This window comes from Balearica regulorum, chromosome 1, assembly GCF_011004875.1.
Source record: "Balearica regulorum gibbericeps isolate bBalReg1 chromosome 1, bBalReg1.pri, whole genome shotgun sequence".
NCBI lineage: Eukaryota > Metazoa > Chordata > Aves > Gruiformes > Gruidae > Balearica > Balearica regulorum.
In genome coordinates, this window is record NC_046184.1 from 91,411,441 (window position 1) to 91,433,308 (window position 21,868).

Sequence of the window (21,868 nt, forward strand, 5' to 3'; positions counted from 1 at the left end):
ACGGCAGAATGTTGTCTTTCTGATGGAATAAAGGACTAAAGTCTGAAACGGAGACCATCCTATGACATGGGATTGGAAGATGTTCTTGCTGTAAAAGCCCAGTGAGGAATATATACAGAGTGCCCAGTAGACTAATAAACCAAACTCAAAGTTCCCGAAGTGAATGTGATCATCTGAGGTCACAAGAAAGCTGTCAGCAATGTATTGTGTTACAGAATCTCCTGCATTTGGGCAAAGAGTTCTGCTGTGCTCTCTTGTAGAAAAAGCTGTTTTCTACCTGAATTTAAGAGTAGTTTTACTAGCAAGATGAGAGGTTGGTTTATCACAAGGTGGCCTCCCTGTATCTAGTTGTGTGCTTTTTCTTTCCTTTACTGTCTGCATATACATGTACCAAACTGTATGAGGATGCTGTGTAAAAGTGAAAAACTGAACAAAAACCCCAAAATGGACTCCTGCCCCAACACACACACATTTTCTCTCTAAGTTGCTGATCATTCTCAAAGATGTAACAAAAGAGGAGATGCCCAGGATCCAGGAATGGAGAACGACGGTACTCGGGTATGCATCTTTCTCTTTCTAGGTACGTTGTGTTAGGTTCAAAATATTCAGAATCTGCTCGTATGTTGGGCAGTGACTTCCAAACAAATATGTTATTTTTTATTTGTAGATATACTGAAAGAGAAAGAGCTAGTGAATTTTAACACTAGCCCCATTAACTCCCCTTGGCACCTGTGGGTTAGGATGGGTTTCCTTCCCCTTATGTGCTGCTATATGGGATGTCATAAGGAATACGAGCAACTACCTGTGATAAAATGGACCTAAAGCGAGAAACTGGCTTTGTTACAGGACAGAAATGACTTCCCTTCCGTGGTGGACAGTTTCTGATGGGCAGGACGATTGCCACCTCATGGCGGTGTACGATGCAGGCAGTCTGTGGAAAGGAGGTTCAGTGGAGCCCACAAACCGTAGTCGCAGGCACAGCTACTACAGATGGCTGGTGTGCGAGATAAGGCCTGGGCGAGGGAGGGGGGTGATTAGCCCGCCTCCCACCACATTTCCCCTTATTCTGTAGTCAGATTTCCCTTATTCAGAGTTTGTTCGGGATAATTGTTCACAGACAATATATTTTTGTGCTCGCGGTGCAATCGGAGGCCGTTCTCACTTGAAGCAGAGCACATCTCTTAGGTAGTGCTTTCTGCCAGAATGTGGAGGCTGAGATCAGAGTGAAGCTTTATGAGCTCCATTTGGTGCTTTTTACTTCCGTCTTGTTTCTCTCTCTGCAGGGGATGTGAAACTAGATTTGTCCTGTTTCCACAGCAGGGTTTTGGTTTATTTTGTTTTTCCAAAGCATTTCATGCGGTGGCGCAAATCCAGAGGAGAGTGTGTTGCAGAGATGGATTTGAATGTCAGATAGAAAGAGATGTGTTTAATAAACTCTTTGTTGTAAATTATAGAAACTAGAGAGCAGGAGGCCTCTGTTTAATACAAACATTCTGTGGTTAAATTATCACTTTAAGTATTTACCCCTTTACATAAAGAGCAATGAGACAAGGTAGCTTTGCCAAAAGGGCTGCTTATGGGGTCTGAGGCTCAAGACTGAAATTCTTTAGTACTGGGTACTCCTTCCAAACTCCTTCCACCTCCTGTCTTTTGTATCTCTGAAACTTAAATTGCTGATCATATCATTCACGTGAAATTGAGTTCCTGTATGCTCTTTTTGTTCCTATAAGAGGTCTTGTGGTGATTTGGAAGGTCCGGTGGTGGTTGAAATAATCCCAAATCCCACCACCTCCCTGGTGGGCTCAGTATTGCATCCTACTTGTATACCTACCTTTCTCTTTTGCCTTAGAGTTAGCTGCCTAATAGAACCGAGTGAAAGTATAGGACTAGTTAAAAACAAAAAACCCCACAAAAACCAACAACAACCAAACACAAAACCCAAACCCCCTAAAACCAAACAAAAAACCAATTTTATAGGCTTTTTTTGGGGGGAGGGAAAAGACACTTCAGTAATATGATGAAGTACTTCAAGGTGATAGCCCAACATGCAAACACTTGCACATGTAGCTCCCCTTATGTATGCTACTACTGCTTATCTCCTGCGCTTACCAGCTTTTGAAAACTCCTTTCTGTCTGTATCATAGCATGAGCTAAATATCTGTCTTGATCTCATTTTGAAGTGATTTGTCAACATGAGCCTATTATGAATTTAAAGGTCAGTAACGGGCTAGGCTTTTCACAGGGTAAGCACTGCACACTGGAAAGGGAGAGGTCAAGAGTAGCTAGTTACATCCCAAGTTGTCAGATGTGCCTCGTGAGCAGTGCGTTTTGCTGTTTAGGAACAGAGATGCTGTAAAGCTTCAGAGTCGAGCTCTCATTCACAGCAAGACACAATATGCCAGTATCTGTCACATTCCAAGTCCTTGCAACGCTATTGAAGTCAGAGAATTCAAGTCCCAGATTCTTGGCTTCTTTTGAGATAGACTCATTTTCTTCCTTGCCATTCGAGTAAATCCAACATACATACGTGCACATGCATACTCATATAGACATACTGACATTTTTCCAAAGCGTGAAATTCAAAAGAAGGAATAAAAGCATGTGTTTTTTTCACATGTCCTTTCATTTTCTGACAAAAAGGAACTTAATAAGTAGTTTATATCCCAGCTTTATTTTCTTCCATTCACTCTTTGCTGAGAGCAAAGTCTAAAGGATTAAGACTAAAACCAGCACTGTATTGTATCTCTATATTCTCTTATTTATATATATGTGTTATATACAGTATTTATACAATAAAACCTGTTCTAAATTGTACAAAAAAAAAATTATGTCAACTTCTGCTCAAAAAGAACCGATGCAACACTACTCTCATTTCTCTGCTTCCCTCCATCTATTTTGGAATTTAATCAGCAATAATAGACAGGCATCAGTACAGACTGCTGTCCCTCCCTTTGCTCTTTTGTCTGATTCTCCTACTCCTAGTCTGTAGGAGACTGAATCTAGTCTGGCTAGAGAATTTGCACCCTGATTTTCTCATAAGGCAGATGAAGTTTTTTAGATAACAGTAGGGACAATTTCTGGTCTCATTGAAGTCATTGGCAGTTCTCCAGATAATTTGTTATGAGATTTGGCCTTGAGAAAAAGGATCAGTCACACTCATCTCCTTTTTATTCTGAACTAGAATGACCCATATCACTACCCAGTGATGGCTGCCTAGGATACTAAGAGTGAATTTTTGGAAAATGATCAAAAGTTCAAGTATATGCAAGAATGCATGAAACCCACTGTCTGAGAGACCAGAGAGAATGCAGTTGGCCACAGCACAATACGTGATTAAATAGAACCAAATAAAACTGGAAGCTTGTTATGAAAGATCATCTATGTCCATTTTATTATTTTTCTATAAAATATCATGTTAGGATGAGGTCCGGAACAGTTCTCTCAAACCTAAACTTACGCATATGTCTTTCTAAAATCATCCGGTTGCAGAGCACTATAAATGGTGCAAAACAAAGTCTCTTTTCCAAGTTCCCTACAGTGAACAACTCAGGAGCATTTAGTTTTAGCTTGTATTAGGACTTCATGTCCTGAGAGAACAGATTCTGCCCCTTTGATCTCTAGAAATAAAAATCACTGTTTCCCAGTGGCTACAGAAGATCACTGGGCCCCCAGAGAAGAGCCAGGCAGATGGGGGATGAGGACCTCGCAGCTCCAGTCCATTCCCAGCATTACTGCTGACTTCTTGTCTCATTGGAAAAAAACTGTTAGTGATCACCAGTAATTCCTATTGCTGCAATGAATTTAAGAGTGCTTATCTTACTTAACAACATGCATTAAATAAGGAAAAAAATAACGTTGAAGAAATAGTTGTAACCTTTGCGTAACTTCTTTCCTGTTCTTATGCGTGCAGGTAGTCCGCAAAGTAAATTCACAGCTGTGTGATTTTATATGGCTCTATCCCATGCAGTGCCTCTTCCTGTGGGAAAGGAGTTGATCAAAACCAATACTCAAACCCAAGTGTTTTCCCTGTCTTTTGGAGGGAAGGAGAAGTAGCAGGTCAAAGACGATATAAAGTTTCATTACAAAACAGTTGCGTATGCAGCTGAAAGCATTTCACTAACATGTTGCTATCTGGAATTTTTCCTTTCAACATTTCTTGTAGGAGGTGAATTTTCCAGTTGGTTTGACTTTGCTGTCAAAAAAGTCAAGCTGATTTTTTTTTTTGTTTCCTCTGATTAAGTGAATAAAATGTTAACAGTAATTAAGCCAGGGAGAGTTTTAAATCTGGGGGGGGGTTGTTTGTTGTTTTTTTGTAGGTTTTTTTCCTTAATTCCTAACCTGGTAAACAAACTACTTGTATCGATCTTTACAGAGATATTTTAAAATCACTGTGCTGAAAGTATAGTGTAAAAACACCAGTTCTCACTTCAGAGACAAAAACACTTTGATGACCTTCAAACCTCGTGTGTTAAACTCACAAGTAAAAATCATGTTTTTCATTATTCTTGTTACCTCAAGGTTACTTCAGGGCTAAGGTTTCCTGTGAAGATCAAACAAGAGGGTTTTGGATTTTTTTCTGTTTTGCACATCCTCAGTTATGCCCAGAAAATACTAAACCGCAAACTTTGTGGCCTTGAAGCTGGAGGGAGGATTGCTTGGTGGTTTTAAGGCTCTGATCAGCAGACCGAGAGAGATCTGGCTTTGCTGCTCCTCTCTGGCTTGGTAACCTTGGAAAAGTCAATAATATATTTGTGCCTATGTACCCCAGCTGTAAAAGGAAGGGGATGCTATTTCCCTGCTGCACAGGTCCTTTGAAGATAAACCCGCTCTCTCTGAAATTGATAGTGAGCTCCGGAAAATGCACGCGTGGGTCGGGTTCCCAGCCTGCTCCCGGAGCCGGGTGGTTTTTTCCTAGCACATGGTCCTGGAGATCCACCAGAAAATCTTGCATGCTTCAAGGCAGTCGCAGTGGGCCTCTCTGCTCCTTCCCAAGCACACCTTGTCAGCAGCTGCTTCGGGAAACCTCCAAGTTTCCCTCCTCGGCAAGCAGGTTGACATAGAGGAGATTTCCGTGTGCTCCTCTGACCCTTGCACGATGCAGTGAGTGAACTTGCCCAGCCTGGCTCAGTACTTTGGAGGTTTTGATCCCCTTTACAGAGTGAAAGTGGTTGGTTTAGAGCTGCAACGTAGTGATTCTTCTGTGATTTATTATCTGCAAATGCTACTGTTGCTGATACGCTTCTTTTTCAAATGTTTTGTTGAAGCCTTATTCGCATAGGCTGATCATATGTGCCCCAGATACAAACAGGAAGACAAAGTTTCCAGTTCCATCTGCTGCAGTCTAGAACAATTTTTATCCACCATTCACTGGGGGAAAGCAGTTCTGATTTAAATAGCATGTAAGCTGTGCATTATTAGTCTGATAGGATAAGGTATTATGTTTTTTTCCTGGTGGGTTTTTCAATCTGAGCTGGAAATAAGTGCGCTGCGTGAACTGTAAGTCGAGGTATATAAAACAAAAAAAAAAACAAACGCACCAAACTTGAGAAATATCAGAGGCTGGAACTGTACATCAGCGATGTGTGCTTAGCACCTGAACTGTTTATTAAATCTCTTCTGAATGATTCTTTCACCAAAATACCTGGCCAGCTCTTCTCCAGCAACTTTCAGCAGAGGTAGGCAGGAACCCCCCCCCCCCACCGTTGTAGCCACCACTGTTTGGAAATGAACAATTAACGAATGCAACCTCTTCACTGATGCCTCAAGTTCCTTTGTCACTTAGTAACAGCCTGTGCAAACTGCGCCTCCACGCCTGACCTAAGTTATATCATATTTGTCATGCTGTGGAATAATCTATTGTTGAATGTGTACAGAAAATGAATTATAATATTTATTTAGTGAAAAAACCATTTTGGTGTAGAGAGCAAAATAAAAATTAAGTTCACGTGCCACGCTCAGGCTGAGAGGTGTCACTATGTACCTCCGTATCTTCCTAACACTGCTAATGGGAAGCAGCACTAGTGTTTATCCTCCTCCAAGAGCCCTATCTGCGGAAGTGCTCAGCTGCAGTGGACCTTGGTCCCTGCCCGCAGACAGCTTTCCGATGGAGAGCTTTTCATAGCAGGCTATTTCTTACTAACCACGTAGTCTGTCTTCCTTAAGGCATCGCTGCCTTGGGTCAGGCTTGGGGCACAGTCACACCATTCTAAGTTCTGTGTTAGCTGTAGTGATTTGAGTAGCTCAGGTTTGTATCAGTGTTACTGACGAGAAGCTGGTCTGTTGATGGCAGTAGGGATAAAGACATAACGTTGAGCAGCTGAATTTTACCTGTTCTGGACCAGTTGAATCCTTTATGTTACCTGGTTAGTGTACTTAAATGTGGGCTTAATTTTCTGGATTTTTTTCCCTTTCCCTCAAAATTAACATTTTCTTTAAGCTTATTGTTTGGAATTCTACTTTCTTCATTTGTAAGTAGCTAAAGGTGCTCAGCTGTAGCTAGCGTGTAGTGGTGGTAGACATTACATAGGTAATGCCCTGGGAGTTGATTCACTGCGGTGGTGGGATGGACATGTTAGTACTGGGAGCCTTTGCGACACAGAAGAAAAACGCTGAGTTGTTGTGAGAGAAATTCTTCTCGCTGGAAAAACCACCGCAGGATGTCTGTCCAGCTTGGGAAAATACAAATACCTTTGAAAGTGAAAGCAAACAGGAGCTACAAGCAGTGAGAAAACAACAACCAAAAAACCCCACCCCAAACGTGAGGTTAAAAAGTTAGCGACCGCGTACCCGTTTTCCTGTCTATTGGATTTGGAAGGGGCTCTTACCGAAATGCGCACATTAAGACGCAGGGCCCCGTTCAGCCCTGCTGTGAAACATCACGCCGCGTGAGCGCTCGCTCCCCGGGCCGCGCAGAGAGGAGGGACTGCTGCGCTTGCCTGTCGCCCCTCGGGGGACGAACGTGAAGGAAGGAAGCGGATCACAGCGTATGAAGTCTGAGAAGTGACAGCGTTTTGCACTGAAGGCAGCTGCATGAGGTTACCTGAGGACAGTGTCTGGCTCTACTAGCTGATTGCTTAGAGCATTTTAAAAAAATCCAGTTAATGGGGGCACCTCCTAAGCAAACCAGATATCCCTTTTACCATGCAGTCCCTGTTGAGAAGAGTATAATTTTACATTAATTACACTGGATAAGTAAGAATTTGTTATGTTCTGACTTTATCCAGTAAATTCCCATTTAACCCAGTTGTCCCTATTAAGTGTGTCAGCTTTTCTTTCAAAAGCTCTGCTGTGCAAAGACAAATTAGTATATTAATGTGAAAATATGTAATTTAAGACAACAAAAATTAGGAAGACCTTATCTGTTTTTTCAGAAAGAATTATTTATTGCAGAATATTACAACAACCTCTGCTTGCTTACAGCCGTTTATAAAAATTAAATTTGTTTTGTTCATACTGTTTTATTTTTCCCTGCTAAGCCTTAACAGCAGAATTAGACCTGTCACTTTCATGTTCTTTAATGTACTTTAATTTTGTTTAAAGTTGATTTAAAGTTTCATTTTCAGATTCTCATCTAAATATTGAAAATTTGACCTGAAAGTACCTCCTAAGACTGATCTACTCTCCTCTGCCCTCTTCTTAAATTATATATAACATGTACTAGACAATAGTCAGATTTAATTCTGAATTGCTGTGTTTGTGTCAGTTGAAGTCAATGTCTAAGGGAAAACAATTAGTTTATCTTATATACAACTAGTATGTGACTCTGTTCAACCAAAGTTGGCTGTATTTCCAAAGACTTTCCCTCAGAAATGGCCATTGGAGAGCAGGTCCACTGCTCTCTTCTTGAAACCAATGAAAACTGTGGGGTTTACATCAAAGCATACAGGATGGGCCCTAATGGGGCAATTGGAAGTTCTTCTGTTTTGAAGGCACTGGTATAGCTAGGTGTATTAGCCATCAGGTGTTTTTTGGGGGGTTTTTTTGTGCCCTGTTCTTAGAACTCGCACAGGAAAATCAGTTCTAGGAAGAAGGGAGCAATGAACTCAAAATGGGGGTTTCACCTTTTGCATCCTCTTTGTTGTTTCCCTGTCCTATTTCACTTTTGAAGAGTGCTGTCTTGCGTGGAGGAGACGGTCGGTACCCTGACAAAGTTCACAGATCTCCTTCTGTTATGGTGCTGTTTGACAGGTGGGTTTTGGGAGGAAAGTTAAATAATTTCTAACTTGAACTAAGAGTCAATTTGGGCTTGTGGTAAGATACATGCGTACAAGAATCCCAAAGATATCTGGGTTGTTTAAGCATGTTTTTTACTTGTCTGCTTTTTAGCAGCTGATCTAAAAGGTATACGTTCTGCTGTTAAGGCTTAGCAGGGAAAAATAAAACAGTATGAACAAAACAAACGCATTTTATTAGGGATGTTTGATGCCTCTGATGCTGTTTGTGCTCAGAACAAGGTCTTTTACAATGCGTGTTTGTATGTGAGGAATTACTCTCACGTGTTACCACCACGCAGTTTGAATTTGTGGAAGTTCCATGGTTTTCTGCACTATCACTGTACCATATGAAATGCAGACAGTACTTCTAAATGCAGGAAAGTGGCCGTGATGTGATTGATGCTAATATTCAGTTTTGAGTCCACAAGCCAGACCCAAACTGACTTTGACAGATGATCCATTTCTGTCCTAAAATGGATTAAAATGGATTCTTTATTGTACCATTCAGTCCCAGGTGGGTAGGTTTTTTTTCTTCTGCTCTCTATAAGGGTGTTCCTGTTTTGTATTTCAGAACCTAGATTTTCATTTAGCAATTAATGTGGGTGATTCAAGTCACTCCTTCTGTATTTTATTAATTTTTGCCAAATATAGTATTTCTCTGCCTACTGTTGATTGAGCAGAATGGAACTTGCCTACACAAAATTTCTTAGGAAATACAATTTGCACATCCAGATTTCTAACTACACCCACTCTCCCCATTATTGCAAGGTGTTAATCTAGTTGTATGATGCTGCCTGCACAGATGCATGCATACATGCCCTCTTTTAGAATAGGTTATGTGCCTAAATCCTTACGAGAGAACTGGAATACTGAGTTTTTCTAGGTCTGTGTGCTCACTGAGTGTTTAGCCCTTGTGGTTACTCCAACAGAGTTTTTGTGAAGGTTTTTCCACGTTTTTTAGAAGGTGCTTTCAGTAAGTAGTTTAATCCTAAGTAACAACTGAGTTCTTTTGCAGCAAGAACAGCTACTAATTTTAAAAGTAATTTTAAATTTACACATAGCCATTTTAACAGTACTTTTGATTTGAGCAGTTCTCTTCCAGAAATCTACCCTGGAGAAAGTGTTTTTAATCAGGTTAAAATGGAGGCAAGATAGCAAAAATGTTTGCTGTGGCTTGACTGCAGCAGTGCTAATGAGCTCTGCTCTAATACATGAAGGAACATATGGCCCCCATCTGAATACAAACTGGACACAAAGCAGTAATTCAGCCGAGATGTCCTGAATATTGTAAACTGGGTGAATGTGGTTGAAGGTGTTTATAAACGGTGGCTGAATCCCACACACTGACTCACTGCCTTCTAATGTCCGAGGCTCAAGGTGCTATTTATAAGAGTATAGAAAATGACCAGTAGAGGGAATTCTTAATTAATGCTAACAAAATAGCGAACTGAAGTGTTATGTTATGAAGAAAAGACTTCTTGTGCTTATGACGCAGCAAGAGACGGATTATGGAGAGGGCGAGTTAGGAGAAGAAAAATCACAGGACAAGCAAATTGAGTATTTACTGGCAAATAATTGCTCTCTTAAGCTGTGGCTCTCTTCCTAAATTCTTGGCATTCCTGAGCACTAGAACCATTTTCAAAAAATGCATCGTTACAGAGTAGATGTAAAAAAAACTCTCAAAGGCTGATGGTACAGACTTGCGCAGGTAAGAATGTGTGTATTACTGCATATATTTCTTCCGAAGCTTTAGATTGTCCGTCATTTACAGGGCTGCTATTTTTTCTGTTTCTGAGAGAAATGATGTTTTGGTTTCACAGTTATGCTTTGTCTGAAAGTTGGGGAAATGGACATAGTCTTCTAGGCTGTAGTGTATGCTTTTCTATCAGTGCAGAGGTATCCATGTACAAGAAAACAAACCAAGCTTGTGGGAGAAAGTATACAGCCCAGTTTTATTTAGTTTAAATGGGTTCCAGCTTTTATAGAGGTGCCTCTAGTTAAAAAGCTGCACATCAGCTTAATGTGGGGCAAGAACATATTGCCCCTATGTGCCTGCATTGCTAGGCAGTCCAGTTTCACTGGAGGAGTGCTTGTGAGATGCTGCAGGGAAGGAACTCCTTCTAAGCAACTCTTAGCAGCTTTTCTAAGCAGCTCTGCCTGTATCCCTAGGGCTTCCCTAGGGGTGGCTCCCCAGGGAAATGAAATGTCTGGGAACCCACTCTGTTTGCTCCCGTGTACAGTTTGCGTACCTGTCTCCTGTTCCTTTTCCTTTTTGAATTTGGTCACTTTCAGCCAAATTTGATGGGTGAAAGTCTCCAAGATACCTAAGCTTCCATGTGTTTTTTTGGAAGTAGACAGTTGCTTAAAGGGAAAAAGCTTAGGGGGAGGCTGCCTCACAATTATACTCAAAATTACACATCAGAGACCAAACGTGGACAGCAATCCATAAGAAAGGAGGCTCTTTTATATCTCCCTGAGCTGGCTCAAATTCATGGAGAATTTTATTTTTGTTTATTCCATGTGCAAACTTCATTTTCTAATGGTAAAAAAGTCTGTTAGGGCATGGAGATGTATAGGTGGTTAAGAATACTCTGCCTTAAAATATGACTCTTATTCACATCTCAATCATCAAATAACAAAACAGTAACATTACCGTTTTCTATCAAACCTATAAAACGTTCTTCATTTCTGCTCCCCATTTCATGATGTTCATTAAAAGGAATGGCCAAAATAATCTCACTTTTCACAAGTAATTGAAAATAGTCCAAACCTGTGAAAAGCGAAAATGTTCTTTTGATTTTATAGGGATTTGCTTTTGGTTGTACAGACCCTGTCTAGTGGGGTATCCAAGCTGAATACTCGATTGATGGGCAGTTACGCATTGCAGACACCCCTCTAGAAAGCCACACAGAACCCAGTATCAAGGTCCTTCAGAAAAAATGCTAAGTTCCTGGTAAAGAGTTACGGTGATTTAGCCTTTCCCATAGGGGTAGTTTCTCCTTAATAGGTATCAAATTGAAGTCTTTAAACATGGGCAGTTTTCAGTCCTCATACTTTATTGTACCATAATTGTGGATATTCTGTTTATTCAGTACTATGCTAATTATTTCTATAATTGTAATATATTTATCATTATTATAATGGTTTTTTATTATTGTTATTATTATTATGGCAATAATTAGTCCTTTTTAAACACACAAAATCTTGGCCCTTCTGATGTCTTGGGTACAGAGTACTGCAAGTTAATTATATAGCATGTGGATGAAAAATAATAATCCTTTTATTGGTTTTAATATTCTGCCTTTTAGTTTTAATGACTGTCCCCTCTTTTCTTGGGAGGTCAGATTTATTTTATTTTCTCTGTGCAGTTACATTTATATCACTTCCACTATGTTCAGTCTTTTTTCATTTTCTCTGTCACTTTGAAGCTTTCTAAACTTTTCGCATATGGAAAGCTCTCGAGGGCTTTAATGAGTCTTTCTACTCTCTGAACCCTTTTTTTTTCTTCTCTATCCTGTTTGAGACAGGGCGATCAGGGTTGACTGCAAAATCCGAAGTGATGGCATAACACCAACTTAATGTAACCACATTATCGTATTCTCGAATGTATTTCCTTTGGACCCCCCTGTCCGCGCGAGGCTCTGAGCGACCCCACCAAATCCCTCAGTTTGCTTTTCCTGAGTTGGGTGCTGTGAACTTACCGTGCATTGAGAGATGGAAACAGTGCAAATTATTTCTTTATTTCTGGTAATAGGAAAGCCTAATTACAGAATCCTATGGGAAGTTTTTTTAAAGTCAAGAGAGAGATCTGTGGAGAAGGATCCCTGTACCTTGTGTGCAGCAGACTGGAAGGGTTCCATGAGATGGGGATGGCTGACATGGAAAGGAAGTACAGCTTGTTCTGTGGCTTCTAGACCATCTGCAAGTGACTTGCAAGAGATGAGAGGGTGCCAAACAAAAGCACAATTGTGATATAATGGAAGTATGAATCAGTCGTTGGTCTACTCTTACTGGAAAAAACAGGCAAAGCCCTGGACTGTTCCTTGGGTGGCACTACGATACTTCATTCTTTTGAAAGATGTGTGTTTCAGGCACTAATTCAAGACCAGAAGTCACATTAAAATGTCTGGAACAAGCTTTTTTTCAGTTTAGATTGTCAAATTTTATCTTTTTATTTCTGCAGACATATAGAGGCATGTTATAGAAATATGTAATACGAAGTCCCTGGGTCCAAGTAGAGCATATCGAGTTGATTTTTGCTGGAAGCAAGTGAGTTTATTCCCATTCCTTTCCTATTGCTTCACCGCCCTTCTCCCTTCTTTTGCCTCCTCATCTTGCCCTTCCCCACCTTCCACCAGGAGTTTTCTTCCTTAGTAAAAATTCTGCCTGGACTGGTATATTTTACTACAGTGTAAGTGATCACCTTCAGCATTAAGGTGATAAAACATACTTCATGCCTTCTCAGTTGCCCAAGAGATAACAAATAGATTTTGCAAAGCAGATGGCTGACTAGAGAGCCCTGAGGTATTGCAGAGCTAACAGGTGCAGCTCCCTATTCAGATTCTGCAATGCAAAGAAATCCTGTTTCTCAGACAAACCAGAAAAAAGAAAAAAAAAAAGAAACAGTGAAAAGATGGACTTTAAGAGTCCAAATATATATATTTTTTTTTAAAAAAAATTGTATTTATGGTAGGTAATGCAGGGACAGCGTTTGTACGCTGCAAGCAGCCATCCATTGGTAAGAACAAGGCAAGCTTCATGGCTAAAGCAGAGGGCGGGAAGGTAGAGACCTGCACTGAATTCTGTTATGGCCATTGACTAGCCGAGTAATTTGCAAAACTTGTTTTATGTCTATTTCCCACACAAAAGCAGGACAGTAGCGAAGGAATGACTAATGTATCGTACAGATCATTGTGAACCCTGTATGGGAAAAGCTAAGGAAGGAGAAGGGTGTTCCTGTTGAAACACTAGATACTGAGGTATCTCAAAACATGTTTCTGAAATGTGCAGAGTAAATTGTTGAATACCTCAAGCAAAACAACACATATACATGTAGGTCATTAGCAAAGAAAGAAAAATCATACCGTTACCTCTTTCTAGTCGTGTCTGTCCTATCTTACAGGTTTAATATGGAGTAGTCATAGTATGTAGCCAGCCTTGGTGGTTAAGGAGCTATGTCTGCATTTTTTCAGTTCTTCATGATTTGATAGAGCTTGGCTTCTGTGAGTTATTGATAACTTCAGATGCAATTTATTCAGGGTTTTGTTCACACTACCATAAATCCCAATTCAGAATGAAAATGGTTGAAGAATATAAATGCTTCATTATTAATAAAGTCATTAAGCCCTAATTTTGTGGTCTTAAGCTTGAGCCGTCCAACTGAAATCCCTGGCATGTGCTTACTGAATCAGGGCCACAGCGCGGGGCTGGGAGCACTTCATTATCGTAGGTGCTCTTAAGCACATTTGGTCTTTGCATATCAGAGAGCTATGAAGTGGTGTAAGCTTTCTCTAGAGATCAGAAGACTTATCTTTGCAGAAGGAAGTAATTTATACAAGGCAACAAAACTATTTTCTTGCATTGCTGGAGGAAAAAAAACAGAGACCCTAAATTCTAGCCTTCTAGTTTGAGTACTGGAGAACAGGACCTTCTATTTCAGGGCAAAATAAAGGTAAAGGAAACCAAGAGGATAACTAATCAGAATTTTAGCTAGTAGCGAGAAATTAGGAAAGGGCAAATGATGAGCATGGCTCTTACTGCCCTAGCATTAAATATTAAAGTCTTTAAATTCTAGATTGCAAGGAAAGTGTTTCAGTGTGTTTATTCCTATTAGGAAACAAATTGATAATAACCATAATCACATTTTAAAATCGATGAGTACAGGAATAAGATGGTAATAGAAATCAATAATGTTATGCAAAAGTTTTTCTAGGAGCGATGGAATCTGGTACATCCTAGTCTCTCAGTTTTTCCATAAAAACATTTTTCCATTAGTCATCAGGTTGGAAAAAAGTTTATAAAAATTGGAAAACAAGTCATAAGAGCTATAAAACATTTTGAAAAGTTAAAATGAAAAAGATTAATAGAATGGAAAACTTCTTGAGCAGTTGGGAGAAAAGAAAGTAACGGGGAAATTCTGCTTTTGTTTAAAAGATCGAGTCTTGATGGAGAGTTAAGCAGGAAGAATACTGTAGCCAACTGTGAATACATGATATCATTAGAGGAAAGATTGTTCTCCTGTCCCTATTTTCAGGCAAATTGACTTAGTGGTCTGCAAAATTATCAACTGACCTGAAGGAGATCTCCCTATAGCTGTGAGTAGTAATGAGGCTTTAGCATTTCTTTGCACATTGCTACTGGAATGTGATGTCTCTCACTAGAAGGCTCACTGTTTCATTATGAAGCTGCTACTGCTTTCCTGCATATTTAAAGCATCACTTAGGTTACTATACGATCCCTTCATGGTGAAGCAGTAGAAAATTTAAATGAACAGAAGTTCCAGGGAGCTGCTTTAACCTTGGATGTGAAAGGTGGTTAGTGTTCGGCATTTCAGTATGCCAGGGTGGGGGCTTTGAAGAGGAGCAAAAGAAGGGATACATTTAGTATTGTACTCAGAATATTGTATAAATGATACAAGAAACACAGAGAAATGCCACAAACACATCCTCATAGGGAGATGTCAGTGACAGAATGAGAGCTACCATCCAGCAACCTTATGTGATGACATCTGAAATGTAAATAGACATAAGGCAGTGGTAGTGTCCTTTTATGAAGACATTTATTCTTTCCATGATGGTTTTCCCCCTCACACCAGTTCACATACTCTCTTGTGACACGGAATTGATGCGACTTCATGAAATTCCAAGAGTAGTGGAAATCAGGCAAAATGGATGTTTCTACAAAAGCTAAATTATCCAGTCCTCTTAGAAGTAGAGGACATGGTGATGTGAGTCAGTCTTCCGAAAATGGTGCTTGAAGTGAGATGGGTAAAAGGTACTTGGGAACAGAAGCTCTAAGTGCTGTGAGGAGGAGGGGGTACTGTGCGGCAGAGTTACCTGGGATTTTTGTGCTGGCAGGAGGACAGGTTTGAGGGAAGGAAAACTTTTTATGATCAAGCAGTATAGCTCAAAGCTGCACTGGTTTTATGTGTGTGAGTGATAGACAGCGGTGAAACAGAGTACAGCAGAATCCTTAACCAAGTGATTGTGATTGGGCAAATTATAGGGGGGATTTATGCTCTCTGCAGCTATTGCTCAGATGATTTGGCTATGCCTTTTCTTTTTTTCACCCTTTTCCCAATTTATTTTGTATTATGTATCATGCCTATAATTGTGTTCTCTGTTGTTTCTCTCCTGACGTGTTTAATCCCACAACACAGTCTAGTCTTGATGTTTTCCTTCTCTTTCAAAGAGTCCCGAGAGAGAAGCAAGGAAGGTAGATGTATTTGACTTTGGAAAATGAGTTGATGCCAGTTGCAAAGGAAATAAAATATATCACAGGGGTCTGCTGTGGGGCAGGGAGTGAAAATATTGCTCGTTTGTGACAAAAGATTGCCTTGAAGACTGCTTCAGCTTGATCAGTCTGAAACCCATGTTTCACTGTTTCCATTACAAAGGCTTTTATGTTCCTGTTTCTTTTGGAAAAGGACTTCATCTATTTTGAAATAAATCCAAGGCTCCCCAAATGTACTGTTTGCTTTCAGGCCCAGTGCGTGAGAGCTGTGCGTTGAGGTCACATTGCAGAGGGGTTAGGAGAACATACATTGTTTAGATCATGAGCCAGGATAGCCAAGGAGTCCGCGTGTGACCAGCCCCACGGCGGCAGAGGAGCCCACAGTGTTAGGCTGATACAGCGTGTGTTACTTCTGCAAGGACTTCGAATGTGGGGACATGGGGGCAGCGCAGTCGTATTGCAGTCCCGGACCACAGCTCCTCCCCAGCCCTGGGCAATGGGTGCAGTGTGCTTAGCGCACCGGGGAACAAGCTGTCAAGCCATGCCTGGCACAAGGGACCACAGGATGGGGGACAAGCTAAAGCACTCCCCCAGGCAGATGGTCCCATGCTGCGGTGGGTGACTGCAGGGCTGGAATCAGATGAGGGAATCTCAGCCTGAACAAGTGAAACCCAGCAGAGCTTTATTTTGCATGGGGCTCATCTGCTTTGCATGTAGGAGGCAGGACTTTAGGGCCTGTATTATGCATGAAGGCAGAATCGTATTCGTATGATGCCTTCTTGCTTTCAGGTCTGTAGCTCGGTGCTAATCATTCCTTCAGAGGATCTCAGTTTGGATGTGTTCGTTGGGGTTGATCGTTACGGAGCCTTAGTACGTTAATTCAAATTCTCGGTGAACAGTGGCTCAGTATCCTCCCCAAACTCCCTGTGGCTTCCTATCCTGAAGACATAGTTTTCTGATGTGCTTTTTCTTTCCCTGCTCCTGAGATACCCCTAATCTCTTCTGAGCATCAATCTCCAGTTTTCAGCAGAGAACTTCTTCAGTCCATACCTGTGGAGCTCATTCCTAAGCTATCATTTTGATATTACTAGTTTAACCTAGTGTTAAAATACTGCTACAGTCCTGATACGTAGAAAGAAAGAAAACAAATGCCCCTTCTGGAAAGGGACAATACAGTTTTTAAATTAGGAGTGGCCATCCCTGGTGGTAACCCTGGTGATACGTTTTGAAGTTCAAGGCCTTGTATTCTTTTTGGTTTTCTGTTTTTAGCATGCTTCTCTATTTGCATCACCTGCTGATGCTTTTACCTTAGATATTTTTGTTTAGAATCTTGAAGGGCTTTTTTGAAATTTCTATTCCTCCAATTCAGCTTTTAAAATAAATTCTAAAAAAATAAAAATAGAAAATAAGAAAGCAACTCTCATGTAAGATTAGCATAAGTGAGCTGCTGCCAGCTGGTAATTTCTTTATACTGTAATTGGGCCTTGTATTTCACATGGGCAAACCATTGTGGACTGCTTGACTTGGAATAATGGTCCACGAATCCAGAAAAATACAAGTAAAGGTGCCAGGGGTGTTCACACTGGTAAGTTACTGATATGAGAAATTGCCTCATTTCTAGGAGACCACTCTCCTCTCCCATTAGCTTTAAACCATCTGGTTTTAAGCAAGCTTGGCAGAAGGTTAGGGGCTGCAAGGAGACTGAATTCCTACAGGGTTTTTGAAAACCAGAAATGAGATGGGGCAAAAATTACTCCTGTCCTGCGAGGGAGCCTGCAGTGTGCACTCCAGAGATGCACATGAGGGTTGTCCTGCCCAGCTGGGCTAGTCAGCTCTCCCAGGCCGGCCTGGTGCTCAGCACCCGCGCTTCTTGCTCCTGAGCACGTCTGGGTGCCCGGCCACTCGGTGTGGAGGAGGGAGCTGGAGGTGCTGTGAGCCTTGGCCAGAGGGAAGAGCAAAAGAGCACGCAAGGAAGAAGTGGTAGAGTGGGAGAAGGCAATCGCAGCTGGGAAGGCTGGGGATATCGTGGCTGGGATGTCATAGAGCGGGAGAACCCAAATCCAAAGGAAGCCGAGCCTCACCAGTGCTGTCACTTGTGCAATGACTTGCTTAACTCAGATACCCTCTTGTCTGTCACCATATCCAGAGGTATTTTAGCAAAGAAGCATCGGTTTGAGATGAAAGACTGGAACTGAAAGGAAAAAGACACAAGTTCTGGTCTTAGATAATACACGTGAACTTGACAAACCGATTGTAACGTCTGACTCGAATTCTTTATCTCTGAGAGAAGAATAAAAATCCATGTGTGCTTCAGAGGGGAGCTCAGATACTCCATCCATTTGGAAATTATTTTTCTCCTTTAGGAGACAGATGCTTTACCTTTTCCATGAAAAGTTGTAAATGTTTCAGAAACAATTAATGAAGCTTCCTGACATCCTCTTGGGTGAGGAAATATGATTGCTGTGGGAAAACTGAGGCAAAAATCTGTCATGTGAATATTTTATTTTAATAGCTAATGAACAGGGAAAAAGAAAGTATTACTGTAAAACACATGAGCAAGATTGTGGAAAACTTTGGCAGAGAAAGGTACTGAGATGAATTCCATCTTGATTGGTGCTTCTTGAAGGTCAAAGTGTCTACCTAGTGTATAAGGCAGGTTTAAATTTGACCCATGGTGTAAATACAATCAGAAGAATTGCCTCTTAGTATACTTAATTTCAAAATGCACATACTGCATAAGGCAGGCGTGTAGAGTAGAAGTAAATACTTTGGAAAGTGACTGCATAAAAAGATAAACTTCCTCTGGTTTCACATCAGCAATAGTACCATTACTTTTTACATGAAAACCTCATTTTTATTTTTTTTTTGGTAAACAATACCTAATCCCCAGATAGCACGCCTCTTCAGGCGATGGCAAAAGAACTCAATCAAAATACACCATACCATCTCAGGGTGTTGGTGTTCTGTACAATTAGCATTTCCTATTTAAGGATTTGGAAATGGAGACACAGAGAAATGAAGTAGGCCACACAGCAAATAAAGTGGCAATTGAGAAAGAAAACACAGATGCCCTGACCTTTTCCTCACTGTTTAAATCCGAAGATCCATAGTCCTTGGAAGCACGCACATATCCTTACAGTTCAAGCTGATTTTTGTTCTTGCAGGCTGTGTGTTACCTCAGATGATCCCATTGTTGTGACCCTCTCATCCCAAGACCCAAATCATCAAATCAGTAATCCCAGGTAATGTCACCTCTCCACTAGGGCAAGCCTCCCTTTTTTAAAAATCTCTAGTAGATTTTAAACTGTACACATAACCAGATAATATTTTGAAGTGTATTTACATCATGTTACTGGCAGATTGTAATTATATGGATATGTATGTACCAGTATGCATTGAATAGGTAACTGTAATATCTGTGGCAATCGCTTTCCCCCATTAGACTTCTGTACCTTTATATCAGTTCAATATGTAACTACATCTGTTAGTCAAAAATATTATAAAAGAAGAAAAAAAGAGAAGCTTCAGCTGGTAGGAAATGAAAAATTTGCGTTGAGAAAAGACAGGACCACCTGTAAGCATCAGATATATAGTGACACTAAATGATTATTTTAGATTTCTGGAGGTGTTTTTAGGGGAGGCTTCTCAAAAGTCAGCAAAGATTTTATTTTATGTCCACAGAAGTCAATGTGGGGTTTACCATACACTTGAGATGTAGACCATACTGCATATTGTGAAAATCTCACTCCTAAATAAAACTGGGTTTATATATAAAAAAACCCTCAACAAACAAACAAAAAAACCCCAACAAAACCAAAACCACCACCAACTGAATAACTCATATCCATCTTTGCTTTTGTGTTCCTGAATCAGATAAGGGAAAACAATGAACAGAAATGGGCATTATTTCATATCCAGGGAAAGTTGGTGCTTTCCAGCACACCAGCCTTATTTCAAAATTGCCTAGTTTTTTAATTGTCTTGCAGCCCAGCTTATCTGTGCATCCAGAGGGCTTTCCTCTGGCCTTTTTAAATTCATAGTTATTGAGTATACCAGACAAGAACCTTTTTCTACTTGCTTCTGCCATTCCAAACTGGTAACAGAAATACAAATAAAAAGCTAATCCTGTGAGGTTCTTCTGGGAAATGAAGGTAGGTGAGGAGAGCACTCTCTAGCCTTCTGAGGTCAGAAATCCCAGTCTGATTCCCCAGCAGTGTCACAAGTTTTGGACTGTTTGGTTCCTCTCCCTGGGCAAGGGCAATGCTCTCCAATTCTGAAGTTATTTAAATGCCACATACGCCTGATCCCTGATTATGCGGTGGGGTTAGTTATGATACCGAAAAGCTATCCTGCTTTTACTGTATTTCTGTTGTTCAAAGTATGTTAAATGGCCGGAGTTTCCTCTGGCACTCAAAATCTCAATGGTCCCTTATTTTGTAGACAAGATGAAATTCACTTACTGGTGGTGTTCATGATAGAAGTATGTGAACTGTCCACTTCTGTTATGGCCATATCGGAGCCTGGACTCTCTAATAACTGTATCAAAAGCAGGTTTAAGATGGAGGCTCTCTGGCTACCAACTGGTCTTTACTCATAAGAAATAGACATTTGCATTCTTTGTATCCCTGAATTGTAACTCAGGAGGGACAATCCTCATTCTGAATGCCATACTTATTCTCAGCATGATGTGTGTGGTGAAGACAGCATTGAAAGAAAGCATGAAGGCTAGGATAACATCAAAGAAAATACTTCCATTTTTATTCTCCCTTCCATGGTGGATTAATTAAAACATAACAGAACACCAGCTAACTTGAAAATAAAAGCAAATGTGTGTATGTAGACTATGACAGTTTATTCTGAAAATCAAAGTAAATTCTTCCCTTCCTCAAACCACAGTTCTAATGACGTAATGCTCTAATGACATAATCTTCTACCTTGCTTTCTTCAACATAGCTTCTCAAATTCCCTGGCGAGCTCATGGTTGCTTTGAGATTTTTGATGTGCTGTGTCAGTTGGTTGGGCTTTCAGAACTACAACAGGTTAACTCTGCTGGACCTAATATCTGCTAATATTACGTTGTGCTTGGCGCAGGATGTGAAGGGATATTACTTTATTGCACCAACCTTCTCTCCAGGCTTTGGAATAAAAAGTTCAGACAGGGTCCCCACTGAGCGCTCAATGTGGATAGTGGCAATGACTGTAGGAAAATGGGAAGTAGGAGCTTTTCAGGCAGAAAGAGTCTAAGTAGACAACCTCAGTCTATGCCTTCCTTTGAATTGGCAGTTGCATGGCACAGGATCGTTGTTATCCAAAAAAAGCGTCTAATAATTTTAATTTTTTTCATAGCTTCGTGCTTTATTTTATTTTACAATGACTACACTCTGTATGACAACATTCTGTCCAGCACATAAACATTGCTGCTGAATACAGACCTAAGCTCCACCAAACCATTCCCACAGTCCAGACAGGGCTGCCTCCTGCCACGGGACACACCAAGACAGTCACAACATTGAATTTCGTTCAGCTGGAACTATGAGATGCTTTTATTATTTGAAAAAAAATAAATCCAGTGAGTAACTAAATGAGTTCTCAAGTAGCAGTCAAGGTAAACTATGTATGTGTAAAAGGGATGTAAGAGGGAAATCCCAAGGATGTGATGTGGAAGCCAATTGTAATCAACAGCTTATTTTTCATGTGTTCAGTGAGGAAACAATTAAATGTTTTCCCACCTTTATGAGGCAAGGTGCCTCATCATGCATTTTTCCCATGCATTATGAGGCAAGGTGGGCTGCTGGTTGAAGCTGGTGTTGTGCTACTGACTTCCTCTCTAGTCTCGGGCAAGTTAGTGATTCTGTTTGGGTTTTGTTAGCTGAAAAGAATGCTATGGGCTTCTGCCATAAATGGCTTGTGCAAATTGTTGATATATTAGGAGACCAAGCACATTGATTTGAGTAATGCATTTGTCTGAATAAGCGTATCAGTCTTTGGTACATTGTTATTAACACCTTTATGCACTCCTTTTCTTTCTCAAAGACAATATACATGCATATAAATACATCTATAGTTTCAACTTTTATTTCAGTGCATGAACTTGAGGACACAGAAGAGACATCCAGTTGTACAAATCTACTAAATAGGTCCTCCATTATTTGTGGCAAAATTAGTTTTTTGGTCCTTACTGATTAGAACAAGACACATAGTTA

The 21,868-nt window shown here is 40.5% G+C and overlaps 1 protein-coding gene across 28 annotated transcripts in view; it reads left to right on the forward strand.

The window, feature by feature from the left end:
- The window catches only part of ZBTB20 (zinc finger and BTB domain containing 20), a 516,306-nt gene that overhangs the window by 188,266 nt on the left and 306,172 nt on the right, over window positions 1-21,868 (forward strand). For 14 of the 28 annotated variants that reach the window (XM_075765562.1, XM_075765517.1, XM_075765510.1 and 11 more), the window contains one exon: window positions 18,830-18,907. The exons of the other annotated variants lie outside the window; for them this stretch is intronic. The gene's annotated coding sequence lies outside the window, so the exon portion shown is untranslated. The remainder of the gene's footprint in view (window positions 1-18,829; window positions 18,908-21,868) is intronic. 28 annotated transcript variants of the gene reach the window in all.